Source organism: Drosophila miranda (genome assembly GCF_003369915.1).
Source record: "Drosophila miranda strain MSH22 chromosome Y unlocalized genomic scaffold, D.miranda_PacBio2.1 Contig_Y1_pilon, whole genome shotgun sequence".
Classification (NCBI taxonomy): domain Eukaryota; kingdom Metazoa; phylum Arthropoda; class Insecta; order Diptera; family Drosophilidae; genus Drosophila; species Drosophila miranda.
Window position 1 is genome coordinate 28,131,431 of NW_022881603.1, and position 15,201 is coordinate 28,146,631.

Below are 15,201 nucleotides of genomic sequence, written 5' to 3' on the forward strand. Positions count from 1 at the left end.
TTATACGATCTGGTTGAGATTTTACACTCTAGAACATATAGTCATCGTTTACGATTCTGCATTTTTGGTTTTATCGTATCTTTAAAAATGTGGATGCCACAGATTTTCGTTCTTTGTGGGGGCGGAAGTGGGCGGGGCAAAGTTTTGAAATATTTTTGTAGCAGTGACATATCACAGATGTCTGAATCCAAAACATCGTTGCTCTAGCTCTTATAGTCTTTGAGCACTAGGCGCTGAAGGGGACGGACGGACGGACGGACGGACGGACGGACGGACGGACGGACGGACGGACGGACAGACGGACAGACAGACAGGGCTCAATCGACTCGGCTATTGATGCTGATCAAGAATATATATACTTTATGGGGTCGGAAACGATTCCTTCTGGACGTTACACACATCCACTTTTACCACAAATCTAATATACCCCAATACTCATTTTGAGTATCGGGTATAATAACGAAAACGAGGGGGAACGTTGTGAGTTGCTGCGGACACCGCAACTCTACGGTTATACCCGATACTAAGTCAGTATGGCTCTCCTCCGGCAGACGCCGCTAATATTAAACGACACGACAAAGAGTGCGTGCGAGAGAGACAGAAAATCAGTCTGAGCGTGACGTCGGGCGCTGCGTAGCCACTGCAAATTGATTTGTTCCTATTGGCTATAAAAATGATCTGATCTGATCGAGATTCAGCAATCTGATAGATATGGTCATTATCTATGATTCTGCGTTTTTAGTTTTCTCGAATGTGCAATATTGTGGATGCAACAGATTTTCGTCCTTTGTGTGGGCGGAAGGGGGTGGGGCGAAATTTTGAGATACACTTTTTATAGTAAGATCTAACAGGAGTGCGGATACCAAATTTGGTTACTCTAGCCTTAATAGTCTCTGAGATTTTTGAATATCCCCAGATTTTCGTCCTTTGCGGGGGCGGAAGGGGGTGTGGCGAAATTTTGAAACAAACTCGTCTCGATCCGATATATTAGGAGTGTGGATACCAAATTTGGTTGCTCTAGCTTTTATAGTCTCTGAGATCTAGGCGCTAATGTTTTACTCTAAGCAAAGCCTCCTATGCTACGTGTGTGTTAGAGAGAGACAGGGCGAGAAAAAATTAAATTGTTTTCTTGATGCTGGCTATAATAATAATGCGATCCAATTCAGATTCCGCAGTCTTAAAGATATGGTCATTTTCTACAACTCTACGTTTTTGGTTTTCTCATATCTTTAAAATTGTGGATGCCACAGATTTTCGTCCTTTGTGGGGGCGGGGCGAAGTTTTGAAATATTTTTGTAGCAGTGACATATCACAGAAGTCTGGATCCAAAACATCGTTGCTCTAGCTCTTATAGTCTTTGAGCACTAGGCGCTGAAGGGGACGGACAGACGGACAGACGGACGGACGGACAGACGGACAGGGCTCAATCGACTCGGCTATTGATGCTGATCAAGAATATATATACTTTATGGGGTCGGAAACGATTCCTTCTGGACGTTACACACATCCACTTTTACCACAAATCTAATATACCCCAATACTCATTTTGAGTATCGGGTATAATAACGAAAACGAGGGGGAACGTTGTGAGTTGCTGCGGACACCGCAACTCTACGGTTATACCCGATACTAAGTCAGTATGGCTCTCCTGCGGCAGACGCCGCTAATATTGAACCACACGACAAAGAGTGCGTGCGAGAGAGACAGAAAATCAGTCTGTGCGTGGCCACTGCAAATTGATTTCTTGCTTTTGGCTACAAAAATGATCCGATCTGATCCAGATTCAGCAATCTGATAGATATAGTCATTATCTATGATTCTACGTTTTTAGTTTTCTCGAATGTGCAATATTGTGGATGCAACAGATTTTCGTTCTTTGGGGGGCGGAAGAGGGTGGGGCGAAATTCTAAGATATACGTTTTATAGTGAAATCTAACAGAAGTGCGGATACCAAATTTGGTTACTCTAGCCTTAATAGTCTCTGAGATTTGTGGATGCCCCAGATTTTCGTCCTTTGCGGGGGCGGAAGGGGGTGTGGCGAAATTTGGACAGAAAAAGGTCAAGGTCCGATATCACAGGAGTGTGGATATCAAATTTGGTTGCTCTGGCTCTTATAGGTTCTGAGATCCTTGAACTCATATTTTGCAATTGGCAAAACCGACCATGAAACCTGTGTGTTAGAGAGAGACAGAGCGAGAAAGAATGAAATTGTTTTCTTGATTCTGGCTATAATAATTATACGATCTGGTTCAGATTTTGCACTGTAGAAGATATGGTCATCCTCACCGATTCTGCGTTTTTGGTTTTATCGTATCTTTAAAAATGTGGATGCCACAGATTTTCGTCCTTTGTGGGGGCGGAAGTGGGCGGGGCGAAGTTTTGAAATATTTTTGTAGCAGTGACATATCACAGAAGTCTGTATCCGAAACATCGTTGCTCTAGCTCTTATAGTCTTTGAGCACTAGGCGCTGAAGGGGACGGACGGACGGACGGACGGACGGACGGACGGACGGACAGACGGACAGACAGACAGGGCTCAATCGACTCGGCTATTGATGCTGATCAAGAATATATATACTTTATGGGGTCGGAAACGATTCCTTCTGGACGTTACACACATCCACTTTTACCACAAATCTAATATACCCCAATACTCATTTTGAGTATCGGGTATAACGAGGGGGAACGTTGTGAGTTGCTGCGGACACCGCAACTCTACGGTTATACCCGATACTAAGTCAGTATGGCTCTCCTCCGGCAGACGCCGCTAATATTAAACGACACGACAAAGAGTGCTTAATTGCTGTTTACTTTGGGCAACTACGAACACTTGCCGAAATATAGTAGAGTTCCACTTCCACCGAAGTAATGGTGGAAGACGCATGTGCATAAGCAGATCTTTCGATTCCTTTCCGACTATGTGGTCTGCTCCTTTGCTAATGAATCAAAATCCCATCAAATCTTGCAAGCTGGATGGAAATCTGTTTGCGGTGGTTCTTCCTCTTGCTAGCCACTGGCTTCTTTGCAGACCTGAGATAGTAATTTATTTCTTAAATAGCAGACTTCTTTGTAGCAGTGACATATCACAGAAGTCTGGATCCAAAACAACGTTGCTCTAGCTCTTATAGTCTTTGAGCACTAGGCGCTGAAGGGGACGGACAGACGGACGGACGGACAGACAGACAGGGCTCAATCGACTCGGTTATTGATGCTGATCAAGCATATATATACTTTATGGGGTCGGAAACGATTCCTTCTGGACGTTACACACATCCAATTTTACCACAAATCTAATATACCCCAATACTCATTTTGAGTATCGGGTATAATTATAACGAAAACGAGGGGGAACGTTGTGAGTTGCTGCGTACACCGCAACTCTACAGTTATACCCGATACTAAGTCAGTATGGCTCTCCTGCGGCAGACGCCGCTAATATTGAACCACACGACAAAGAGTGCGTGCGAGAGAGACAGAAAATCAGTCTGTGCGTGGCCACTGCAAATTGATTTCTTGCTTTTGGCTACAAAAATGATCCGATCTGATCCAGATTCAGCAATCTGATAGATATAGTCATTATCTATGATTCTGCGTTTTTAGTTTTCTCGAATGTGCAATATTGTGGATGCAACAGATTTTCGTCCTTTGTGTGGGCGGAAGGGGGTGGGGCGAAATTTTGAGATACACTTTTTATAGTAAGATCTAACAGGAGTGCGGATACCAAATTTGGTTACTCTAGCCTTAATAGTCTCTGAGATTTTTGAATATCCCCAGATTTTCGTCCTTTGCGGGGGCAGAAGGGGGTGTGGCGAAATTTTGAAACAAACTCGTCTCGATCCGATATATTAGGAGTGTGGATACCAAATTTGGTTGCTCTAGCTTTTGTAGTCTCTGAGATCTAGGCGCTAATGTTTTACTCTAAGCAAAGCCGCCTATGCTACGTGTGTGTTAGAGAGAGACAGGGCGAGAAAAAATTAAATTGTTTTCTTGATGCTGGCTATAATAATAATGCGATCCAATTCAGATTCCGCAGTCTTAAAGATATGGTCATTCTCTACAACTCTACATCTTTAAAAATGTGGATGCCACAGATTTTCGTCCTTTGTGGGGGCGGAAGTGGGCGGGGCGAAGTTTTGAAATATTTTTGTAGCAGTGACATATCACAGAAGTCTGTATCCGAAACATCGTTGCTCTAGCTCTTATAGTCTTTGAGCACTAGGCGCTGAAGGGGACGGACGGACGGACGGACGGACGGACGGACGGACGGACAGACGGACAGACAGACAGGGCTCAATCGACTCGGCTATTGATGCTGATCAAGAATATATATACTTTATGGGGTCGGAAACGATTCCTTCTGGACGTTACACACATCCACTTTTACCACAAATCTAATATACCCCAATACTCATTTTGAGTATCGGGTATAACGAGGGGGAACGTTGTGAGTTGCTGCGGACACCGCAACTCTACGGTTATACCCGATACTAAGTCAGTATGGCTCTCCTCCGGCAGACGCCGCTAATATTAAACGACACGACAAAGAGTGCTTAATTGCTGTTTACTTTGGGCAACTACGAACACTTGCCGAAATATAGTAGAGTTCCACTTCCACCGAAGTAATGGTGGAAGACGCATGTGCATAAGCAGATCTTTCGATTCCTTTCCGACTATGTGGTCTGCTCCTTTGCTAATGAATCAAAATCCCATCAAATCTTGCAAGCTGGATGGAAATCTGTTTGCGGTGGTTCTTCCTCTTGCTAGCCACTGGCTTCTTTGCAGACCTGAGATAGTAATTTATTTCTTAAAAAGTGAAATCCATTAACACAAATTCTTTTCTTTCTCCCTCTTCCTCGTTGCACCCACTCAGGGATAACTCTTCTCCGTTTTTCTCCCAACACGAAAGAGAGAAATTGCAATCACCTTTGTAATTGTGCTCTGCTACTTTTCAGCTTTATCGCAATGGCAATGCCAACAGCTTTGCTTTGTGCACTAAAAGTATTAAATTTCCTCAAATATTCCGGGCATACACACATACAGACACACTCGTACATAAGCCAGAATGCAACAACGGGGCTAGCAGCCTTTTGTGGGGATTCCCCTTTATGGCTTTCGTTCGGTCATCGTCGTCGCCGTACCGCAGTAAGTCACAACTAAATGCTTTCAATTCCTTTTGCTGCCATTTTCTGCCTTTATCGTGGCCAGCGCTTAACTTTAAAAATAGTTTTGTATTGTTGCTATTCCCATTGTTAATGGAATCGCACGAGTGCACCCAGGAAACCATTTAGTGCTGAAACATCGCTGCAAAGAGAATGATAGCTACAATGTTGGATAACAGGCCATGTAAAGTGGAACGGATCCTGCCCGTGCCCGTTCATTCCTATGCTAACGATCTTCCAATATACATATGTATCTACCATATATTACGAACTATTTGTGTACCCTCTCATGTGCCCTCTCATCCTCTCGCATCATTCTGTTATGTTAAAAATATTGTTTTCAGTGTATCGTTGTATTTCTCATCTTCCTTTTCTGTCAGCTAAAACAATAACAATGACAGAGTGCAGAACGCAATCGTTTGCCATCTCCTTCCAGCAGTGTTGCCAGATTTTGAGCGCCAAAATAAGCTAGATTTTACAAAAATACAAGCTAGAACAAGCTAAAAATTGTAAAAAACAGGCTAAAAAATAGGCTAAAATAAAACAACACATAGATATATACATTTATAATTGTGTTATTATTTCATCCAATTCGCTATTGCTTGAATCGGTATATTTATCGCTGGAACGTATTAAATTTAAATATTTCTCCGGTAATTGATAGTTGTGACAACATTTTCCATGACGGCGCAATCCATATCTGTAAAATTCAAAAGAATTTTAGTCATATTCATGAAACAATTAATTATTTCTAAAACAAACCTTATATTTAATATTGAGTTTAAGGATTTAACGGTCATTTTGTTCCTTAGCTTGGTCTTAACAATATTCATTTGACTGAATACACGTTCAATAGCAGCATTTGGTTTTCTCATATCTTTAAAATTGTGGATGCCACAGATTTTCGTCCTTTGTGGGGGCGGAAGTGGGCGGGGCGAAGTTTTGAAATATTTTTGTAGCAGTGACATATCACAGAAGTCTGGATCCAAAACATCGTTGCTCTAGCTCTTATAGTCTTTGAGCACTAGGCGCTGAAGGGGACGGACAGACGGACAGACGGACGGACGGACAGACAGACAGGGCTCAATCGACTCGGCTATTGATGCTGATCAAGCATATATATACTTTATGGGGTCGGAAACGATTCCTTCTGGACGTTACACACATCCAATTTTACCACAAATCTAATATACCCCAATACTCATTTTGAGTATCGGGTATAATTATAACGAAAACGAGGGGGAACGTTGTGAGTTGCTGCGGACACCGCAACTCTACGGTTATACCCGATACTAAGTCAGGATGGCTCTCCTCCGGCAGACGCCGCTAATATTAAACGACACGACAAAGAGTGCGTGCGAGAGAGACAGAAAATCAGTCTGAGCGTGACGTCGGGCGCTGCGTAGCCACTGCAAATTGATTTGTTCCTATTGGCTATAAAAATGATCTGATCTGATCCAGATTCAGCAATCTGATAGATATGGTCATTATCTATGATTCTGCGTTTTTAGTTTTCTCGAATGTGCAATATTGTGGATGCAACAGATTTTCGTCTTTTGTGTGGGCGGAAGGGGGTGGGGCGAAATTTTGAGATACACTTTTTATAGTAAGATCTAACAGGAGTGCGGATACCAAATTTGGTTACTCTAGCCTTAATAGTCTCTGAGATTTTTGAGTATCCCCAGATTTTCGTCCTTTGCGGTGGCGGAAGGGGGTGTGGCGAAATTTTGAAACAAACTCGTCTCGGTCCAAAATATTAGGAGTGTGGATACCAAATTTGGTTGCTCTAGCTTTTGTAGTCTCTGAGATCTAGGCGCTAATGTTTTACTCTAAGCAAAGCCGCCTATGCTACGTGTGTGTTAGAGAGAGACAGGGCGAGAAAAAATGAAATTGTTTTCTTGATGCTGGCTATAATAATAAAACGATCTTATTCAAATTCTGCAGTCTAAAAGATATGGTCATTCTCTACGATTCTGCGTTTTTGGTTTTCTCGTATCTTTAAAATTGTGGATGCCACAGATTTTCGTCCTTTGTGGGGGCGGAAGTGGGCGGGGCGAAGTTTTGAAATATTTTTGCAGCAGTGACATATCACAGAAGTCTGGATCCAAAACAACGTTGCTCTAGCTCTTATAGTCTTTGAGCACTAGGCGCTGAAGGGGACGGACAGACGGACAGACGGACGGACGGACAGACAGACAGGGCTCAATCGACTTGGCTATTGATGCTGATCAAGCATATATATACTTTATGGGGTCGGAAACGATTCCTTCTGGACGTTACACACATCCACTTTTACCACAAATCTAATATCGGGTATAAAAATGAATTGCTAAGCGTTTCATATGGGGGGAAGAGGAGCCACAGCAACGGGAGGGTAAGGCTGCTGCACATGGCAGGGAGATCCAAAACGTTGTTATTCAGATCTCAGGTAGGGTGGGTACGTCAGGGGTAAAAACACAGCCACCTCGACCTGGTCCACGTCTGTGTTGAAGGAAGTTACTGTAATGTTGTTTGTCGAGTAGAGTCCGTTTGCAGTTTTTTTTTGTCGGTTACTTTTGTTGTTTCAATTTGTTCGAGATGTCCAATTAGTTGGTATATTGTGCGACCTGAGGGCTTGGGAAGTACCCTGCCCTGGGATGACTGGCTAGCCGGCCTTGCCCCGAAGAAAACAAAGGTTCGTAACAATGCTCGATAAAAGCTGAAGAGCGAAGAAGAGACAGAACATCTTGCGATTTGATAAAAGATGATCACACAGAATGAATGTCTATGAGAATTTCCTCTCGTTCTCTTTCATTTCATAAGAATATAGAATTCAAATTTAAACGAGGGGGAACGTTGTGAGTTGCTGCGGACACCGCAACTCTACGGTTATACCCGATACTAAGTCAGTATGGCTCTCCTCCGGCAGACGCCGCTAATATTAAACGACACGACAAAGAGTGCGTGCGAGAGAGACAGAAAATCAGTCTGAGCGTGACGACGGGCGCTGCGTAGCCACTGCAAATTGATTTGTTCCTATTGGCTATAAAAATGATCTGATCTGATCCAGATTCAGCAATCTGATAGATATGGTCATTATCTATGATTCTGCGTTTTTAGTTTTCTCGAATGTGCAATATTGTGGATGCAACAGATTTTCGTCTTTTGTGTGGGCGGAAGGGGGTGGGGCGAAATTTTGAGATACACTTTTTATAGTAAGATCTAACAGGAGTGCGGATACCAAATTTGGTTACTCTAGCCTTAATAGTCTCTGAGATTTTTGAATATCCCCAGATTTTCGTCCTTTGCGGGGGCGGAAGGGGGTGTGGCGAAATTTTGAAACAAACTCGTCTCGGTCCGATATATTAGGAGTGTGGATACCAAATTTGGTTGCTCTAGCTTTTGTAGTCTCTGAGATCTAGGCGCTAATGTTTTACTCTAAGCAAAGCCGCCTATGCTACGTGTGTGTTAGAGAGAGACAGGGCGAGAAAAAATTAAATTGTTTCCTTGATTCTGGCTATAATAATAATACGATCCAATTCAGATTCCGCAGTCTTAAAGTTATGGCCATTCTCTACAATTCTACGTTTTTTGTTTTCTCATATCTTTAAAATTGTGGATGCCACAGATTTTCGTCTTTTGTGGGGGCGGAAGTGGGCGGGGCGAAGTTTTGAAATATTTTTGTAGCAGTGACATATCACAGAAGTCTGGATCCAAAACATCGTTGCTCTAGCTCTTATAGTCTTTGAACACTAGGCACTGACAGACAGGGCTCAATCGACTCGGCTATTGATGCTGATCAAGCATATATATACTTCATGGGGTCGGAAACGATTCCTTCTGGACGTTACACACATCCATTTTCACCACAAATCTAATATACCCCAATACTCATTTTGAGTATCGGGTATAAAAAACCCCTTGTTGATGGGCAGGGACGTGCCACACACACACACACACACGCACGCGCATGCAGCATGGGGAAAAGGACCAAAAGACCAAAAATGTAAGTGAAACTACATGGTAGCGACTTTTTGTGCGCTCCTTGGAAGCCCACTGCCATACGAATTGCGCTTCTGGTCTCATGTGTCTTTTTATGTCATCTCTTTTGTTGCTCCGCTCTCGTTGTCCACAAATTAAGGTTTTTCATCAGGTTTAGCTCTCGTTTTGGTTAATTTTTGTTGTTAATTAAAGTTAGGCCAAAAAGGAGCAGGACCTCTCTCTCTCCCTCTGTCGAGTGCTCATTAAAATTGAAATGCGTGTTCGGGTGTGTCGGGCTCCTGCAGGTCCAGCCACCAGGTGGATAAAGTTTCGGCTTGATTCAACAGCAATTCGATTGATAAATTTATAGATTGGTGGGGTAGGGAGTACTTATTAAGTATACATTTCGTGTCCATTGTTTGGTGTTCACTTGACCCGAAAGTTTACCATAAAATTGAGCTTTTAGCCAGTTTTCTCCAATGCCCAAAGTGTTTGCCACACATTTCTTTGCAACTTCAAGAGCAGATGGATAAAGTGCCATTCTGTGTGTTTTCCGAACAATTTGAAATTAGAATTTGTAAAGCAAACTGAAAGTCTCACAACAAACTCTTTGCGGGGATCCAAACTACCAGTGTCATTTGTACTGGATGTCCTCCTGTTGTCCTGTACAACGGGACTTGTACTATTGTCCCGAATCAGGGCAATTGCAGCGCTTTGAAGTGCACCACAGCAGGCCACATAAATAAATGCTTGCACATTTACTTTGCCCCGCCTCGCATCGCCATGCCAGAGATCCCTCTGCCAAGGTCCTTCCCTTCCCGCCTCCAGCATGTTCCGGGTGTTGTGTACGCTTCGGTTCCTGCTCCCAGCACGTCCATAACTCAACTCTGGCGTGGGAGGTGTTTCTGCTGTCTGCCAGACGCTTTATTTACTTGCAATTTGAAACGGACTCCACTGCAATTCCGATACAAATCCCGAGCAACTTATTCGCTCGGATTCTGCACTGTTCCGCCTGTGATTCGCCATTCTCTGGAGAGACATTGCCATAACTTTATATATTGTAATGGCAATGAAATTGGATAAATTTCAGCAGCACACATCACCGGGGAACGAGAACACTTACCTACCCAAAAGGACAGACGATTCTGAGTCAAGTCCAAGCCCATTGCACCCATTAGATGATGGAGGAAGGGACCTCCCTCTTATAGAAACATCGAAATAACCTATAGAAAATAGATCATATATCGCTGTTGCAAACAACTTCCATAGTGAACGATGGATTGACAGACCGCTGTGTAATCGAGACATTGCCGTCCCTGACGAGCAGCCGCAGTCGCAGCTGTAGTGGACTATGCCATGACAATGGTCCAAGTGCGGCAGCGGCATTCGCTCCATTTTCTGGGCAGTTAGCAAAATGTCACGTAGCAAAATGCGACAGCGTGGTCAACATAATGAATGGGGCCTGCCACCCAGTGCGAAGAGTGTACCAACAGCAAGAGCAGAAGCAGCAGCAGCAGCAGCAAAGAGAGCAGGTGCCCATGCCCGTGTTCGTCCTGCCCCTCCGTGATATTCGTGCTTACCGTGCTATCCGCTCCAACACATGCACCCCGGGAGTTCATGTCTGGCGTCCATTGATTGCTTTGGCGGAGACTATTGCAATAACCTTTCTTCATGTCGGGCCCAAACAGGCGTTGTGCTAAACCAAATGTCACGACATCTCCGCTCGGTCTCCGCTCGGTCTGGCCCGGCTTTGGAAGAGGGACAAAGGAACACAGGGAGACAGGGAGACACAGTTGCCTCCAAAAAATGTGTCGATGCACGTGACATTTTCAGTTGCAATTTGCAATCTGATTTTGTTCCCCAAAACGGCTGCAATGCCCCCCCTCAAAGGCATTGCGATGCCAAGTTTCAGTTTGCTGGCTGCATAAGTTCAAGGATCAAATTGATTCCCCCGGATGGCAGCAGGTGTGAGACGGTAACTGGCGTGTGGCACCGCCCCAACCCCCCCTCCGAGTCCGAGTGTGGCCAGGCGAGGCGTCTTCACATTGTTACACTTGACCAATTCGGATTGCAATTACACACCTGACTGTTCCCCCCATCGAACATGACTTTGATAGTGTCTCAGTGTAGCCGGGGCCAAAAATGGCCCAGCAACGATTTCGTTTTCCAATCTTCTCCTTGTGCGCCCCACTCTCGGGATTACTAGAGCGGGTACTGAGGCTGTGCCTGGCTTTTAGCTCCTGTAGCCCAACTTCTGGGTAGATGTTTATTAGTATCGTTTCATTCTTCATTAACATTTCTCTATGGCCTGGACTCACTTATATCTTACCTGCTTATTCACTTATCCCCATCCTGTGGCTGTTCCTCTTAAGTAGCTCATCTGATGGACCTTCACTAGAGTGTTCGGTGTCAGTCCTCTACACCATTTGTTGGATAGTGGTTTATTGATTGGCAGACTTGGAAAAAAAACCCTTCAAGAAGGCTTAGAGAAGATTGTCTGACAGGGTACAACAGTATTTCATCGATTCGATATTGAGTAAACGTGTTCCAGTGCCAGCTAAAATCCGGAATACAAAGATGCCTGCTGATTTGTAAGTGACTTAAGGGGATTAACCATTTGGGCAACTTATCCGTCGCTTACCTCCGTGCACAGTCTTTCGCTGCTCAACAGCCGCGACTCGTCGCTAATCTCCTCGAACAATCCCATCATCAATGATCTGGTAAAGCCCATGAGCCTGGAGCCCATGAGCCGTGCAGTTGATCGTCAAGACGCGACGCCAGCGAATGCAGGAGCTGTTCGACCAGGAGTACGAGTGGGAGCAAGAGGAACTGTCTCGCCTGGGACTGAGTCGTATCAATGACACTTACAACTGCTGCACTCCCGATGGATTGCGCAAGGTTAAGCTATAGGCTTGCTCTGCAGATTTCCCCTCCAAGGATACCAAATTTCTAAGTCTAATCTTTCCGAGAACCCTCCCTGCTGGAGAATTAAATTAATTTTGCTCGTTATGTTCCCCGCAAGCCTTCCGCTTTTGTTTCGGGTTCTCAGTTTTTCCTGCGGTCAACTGTCGGCCGTATAATAAATTGATTTCGTCGGCTTTGTTTGCGGCCATTAATCTATCTATGTGGAGGCAGGCTCCACGGCTCCCAGCTCAGATTTGTTGTTCATTGTTTAATGAATGGCAGGCAAATTTGGCCGCCTTTGTGTCTGTGCCTGTGGTCGGGTAAAACCCTTTAGAACGGTGGAGATTTGTGAATGGCTTTTTTCGCAGTTTCCCATATATATTTGTCTGTTTTTTTCTGGCATGCTCGCTTCGTTGGACAAAACACAACTGATAATCAGGGGCCTACAAGGCCTAGGCTCAATAAAAGCGCCACTTGGCCGGAAAGCCAAAAGCGAGAGAACTTTTTATCCAAAGAGCGAGGCATGTCCTCTGGTCCTCTGCTCCATCATCATTTGTCATTGTCAGCCAACGGAGAGTGATGGCCCGCTCCATTTTGCATTGGGCCTCTAAGTAGATGAGGGATAAGGACGAGAATGGTGCCCGATTCAGATTCTGTGCCGATTTCCGCTCTCGTCTCCATCCCGCGCTGAGTGCACTCGGCTGACTTTTGAGCGCGATTCGACGGCATTATACGAGGGCCGCTCCCTCGTTTTCGTGTGCATTCAGCGATGCGCTAATCAAATTATAAATCGCACCCATTGGAAAGTCGTTCGTTGCAGTTCCCGACATTGTCATCATCAGCCCAGAGAATCATAATTCTCACAAAAGAAGCAGCGAGTGCCTGTCCAGCCCTGTCCCCCATTTGAGTTGCTGCGGGGCTGCCATAATGGATGTCAGTGGGGCTGCATCTGGGTCGCATGTCCATTTGCCCCTTAGTTTTTGCCAAATTTTTGTTTTTTCAGCACGTAATTGTGGGGCACAGCCGAGGACTGTGGGCTGTTGAGGTGTTGGCCCGGAACATGCCACATTGGGCGCATATCAATGCCATTTCTTTAATTAACAATTTGCATTTGCTGTTTTTCCCCCTGATATACGAGTATTCATTACTGTTTGCTGTCGGTCGGGCTTTTGTTTCGCTTAATTGCTGTTTACTTTGGGCAACTACGAACACTTGCCGAAATATAGTAGAGTTCCACTTCCACCGAAGTAATGGTGGAAGACGCAGGTGCATAAGCAGATCTTTCGATTCCTTTCCGACTATGTGGTCTGCTCCTTTGCTAATGAATCAAAATCCCATCAAATCTTGCAAGCTGGATGGAAATCTGTTTGCGGTGGTTCTTCCTCTTGCTAGCCACTGGCTTCTTTGCAGACCTCAGATAGTAATTTATTTCTTAAAAAGTGAAATCCATTAACACAAATTCTTTTCTTTCTCCCTCTTCCTCGCTGCACCCACTCAGGGATAACTCTTCTCCGTTTTTCTCCAAACTCGAAAGAGAGAAATTGCAATCACCTTTGTAATTGTGCTCTGCTACTTTTCAGCTTTATCGCAATGGCAATGCCAACAGCTTTGCTTTGTGCACTAAAAGTATTAAATTTCCTCAAATATTCCGGGCATACACACATACAGACACACTCGTACATAAGCCAGAATGCAACAACGGGGCTAGCAGCCTTTTGTGGGGATTCCCCTTTATGGCTTTCGTTCGGTCATCGTCGTCGCCGTACCGCAGTAAGTCACAACTAAATGCTTTCAATTCCTTTTGCTGCCATTTTCTGCCTTTATCGTGGCCAGCGCTTAACTTTAAAAATAGTTTTGTATTGTTGCTATTCCCATTGTTAATGGAATCGCACGAGTGCACCCAGGAAACCATTTAGTGCTGAAACATCGCTGCAAAGAGAATGTTAGCTACAATGTTGGATAACAGGCCATGTAAAGTGGAACGGATCCTGCCCGTGCCCGTTCATTCCTATGCTAACGATATTCCAATATACATATGTATCTACCATATATTACGAACTATTTGTGTACCCTCTCATGTGACCTCTCATCCTCTCGCATCATTCTGTTATGTTAAAAATATTTTTTTCAGTGTATCGTTGTATTTCTCATCTTCCTTTTCTGTCAGCTAAAACAATAACAATGACAGAGTGCAGAACGCAATCGTTTGCCATCTCCTTCCAGCAGTGTTGCCAGATTTTGAGCGCCAAAATAAGCTAGATTTTACAAAAATACAAGCTAGAACAAGCTAAAAATTGTAAAAAACAGGCTAAAAAATAGGCTAAAATAAAACAACACATAGATATATACATTTATAATTGTGTTATTATTTCATCCAATTCGCTATTGCTTGAATCGGTATATTTATCGCTGGAACGTATTAAATTTAAATATTTCTCCGGTAATTGATAGTTGTGACAACATTTTCCATGACGGGGCGATCCATATCTGTAAAATTCAAAAGAATTTTAGTCATATTCATGAAACAATTAAATATTTCTAAAACAAACCTTATATTTAATATTGAATTTAAGGATTTAACGGTCATTTTGTTCCTTAGCTTGGTCTTAACAATATTCATTTGACTGAATACACGTTCAATAGCAGCATTTGACCACGGTAGACTTAAAATGCCAATGGCAAATAAAGCGATTTCTTCAAAAGGCTTGTTTTTGCCAGCATCTTTATAAGTCAGTACTTCTGACCAAAATTGTATCGTGTCATCTGTACTTTGCCAAGCGACTAATTGAATTTTGCCATATTGGGCAAGAATTCCATCTATATTCTTATAGTTAAAGTGTTCCAATATGGAAATTGTTGAAGAATGACCATCTCTAGCAATGCACGCATGTATTGACAGACATATGAGTATGTAGACGTATGTATGAGTGAGAGACGTAACGAAGCGACGTACTCTTATCTCCCTTTTTGTTCTCCCTTTCGTTCGGTCTCTATCTGCCTGCGAGCAGAGCATTTATTGGTCACAAATAAACCTTACATATGAATGGTTGCGTTTTTACTTTTCGGTACAAGAACTTCTCTTGCAACGGCAGCGAAATTCTGTCCAACAGAAATGAGATCATTATGATTTTTATTATGTTTGAGTACATTTTCTGCTGCAAAAACTTTCTAATGTTTT

General features: G+C 43.7%; 1 long non-coding RNA gene and 1 pseudogene across 1 annotated transcript; one reads left to right on the forward strand and one right to left on the reverse strand.

Moving 5' to 3' along the window:
* Positions 1-5,718: 5,718 nt before the first annotated feature.
* Positions 5,719-6,018, reverse strand: LOC117190540. The gene is made up of 2 exons (XR_004473744.1): positions 5,922-6,018; positions 5,719-5,859 (listed from the first exon to the last, which is right to left on the reverse strand). It is a non-coding gene; the product is annotated as an uncharacterized LOC117190540 (long non-coding RNA).
* Positions 6,019-11,598: 5,580 nt separating this feature from the next.
* LOC117190539 lies at positions 11,599-12,228 on the forward strand (annotated as a pseudogene).
* Positions 12,229-15,201: the final 2,973 nt, after the last annotated feature.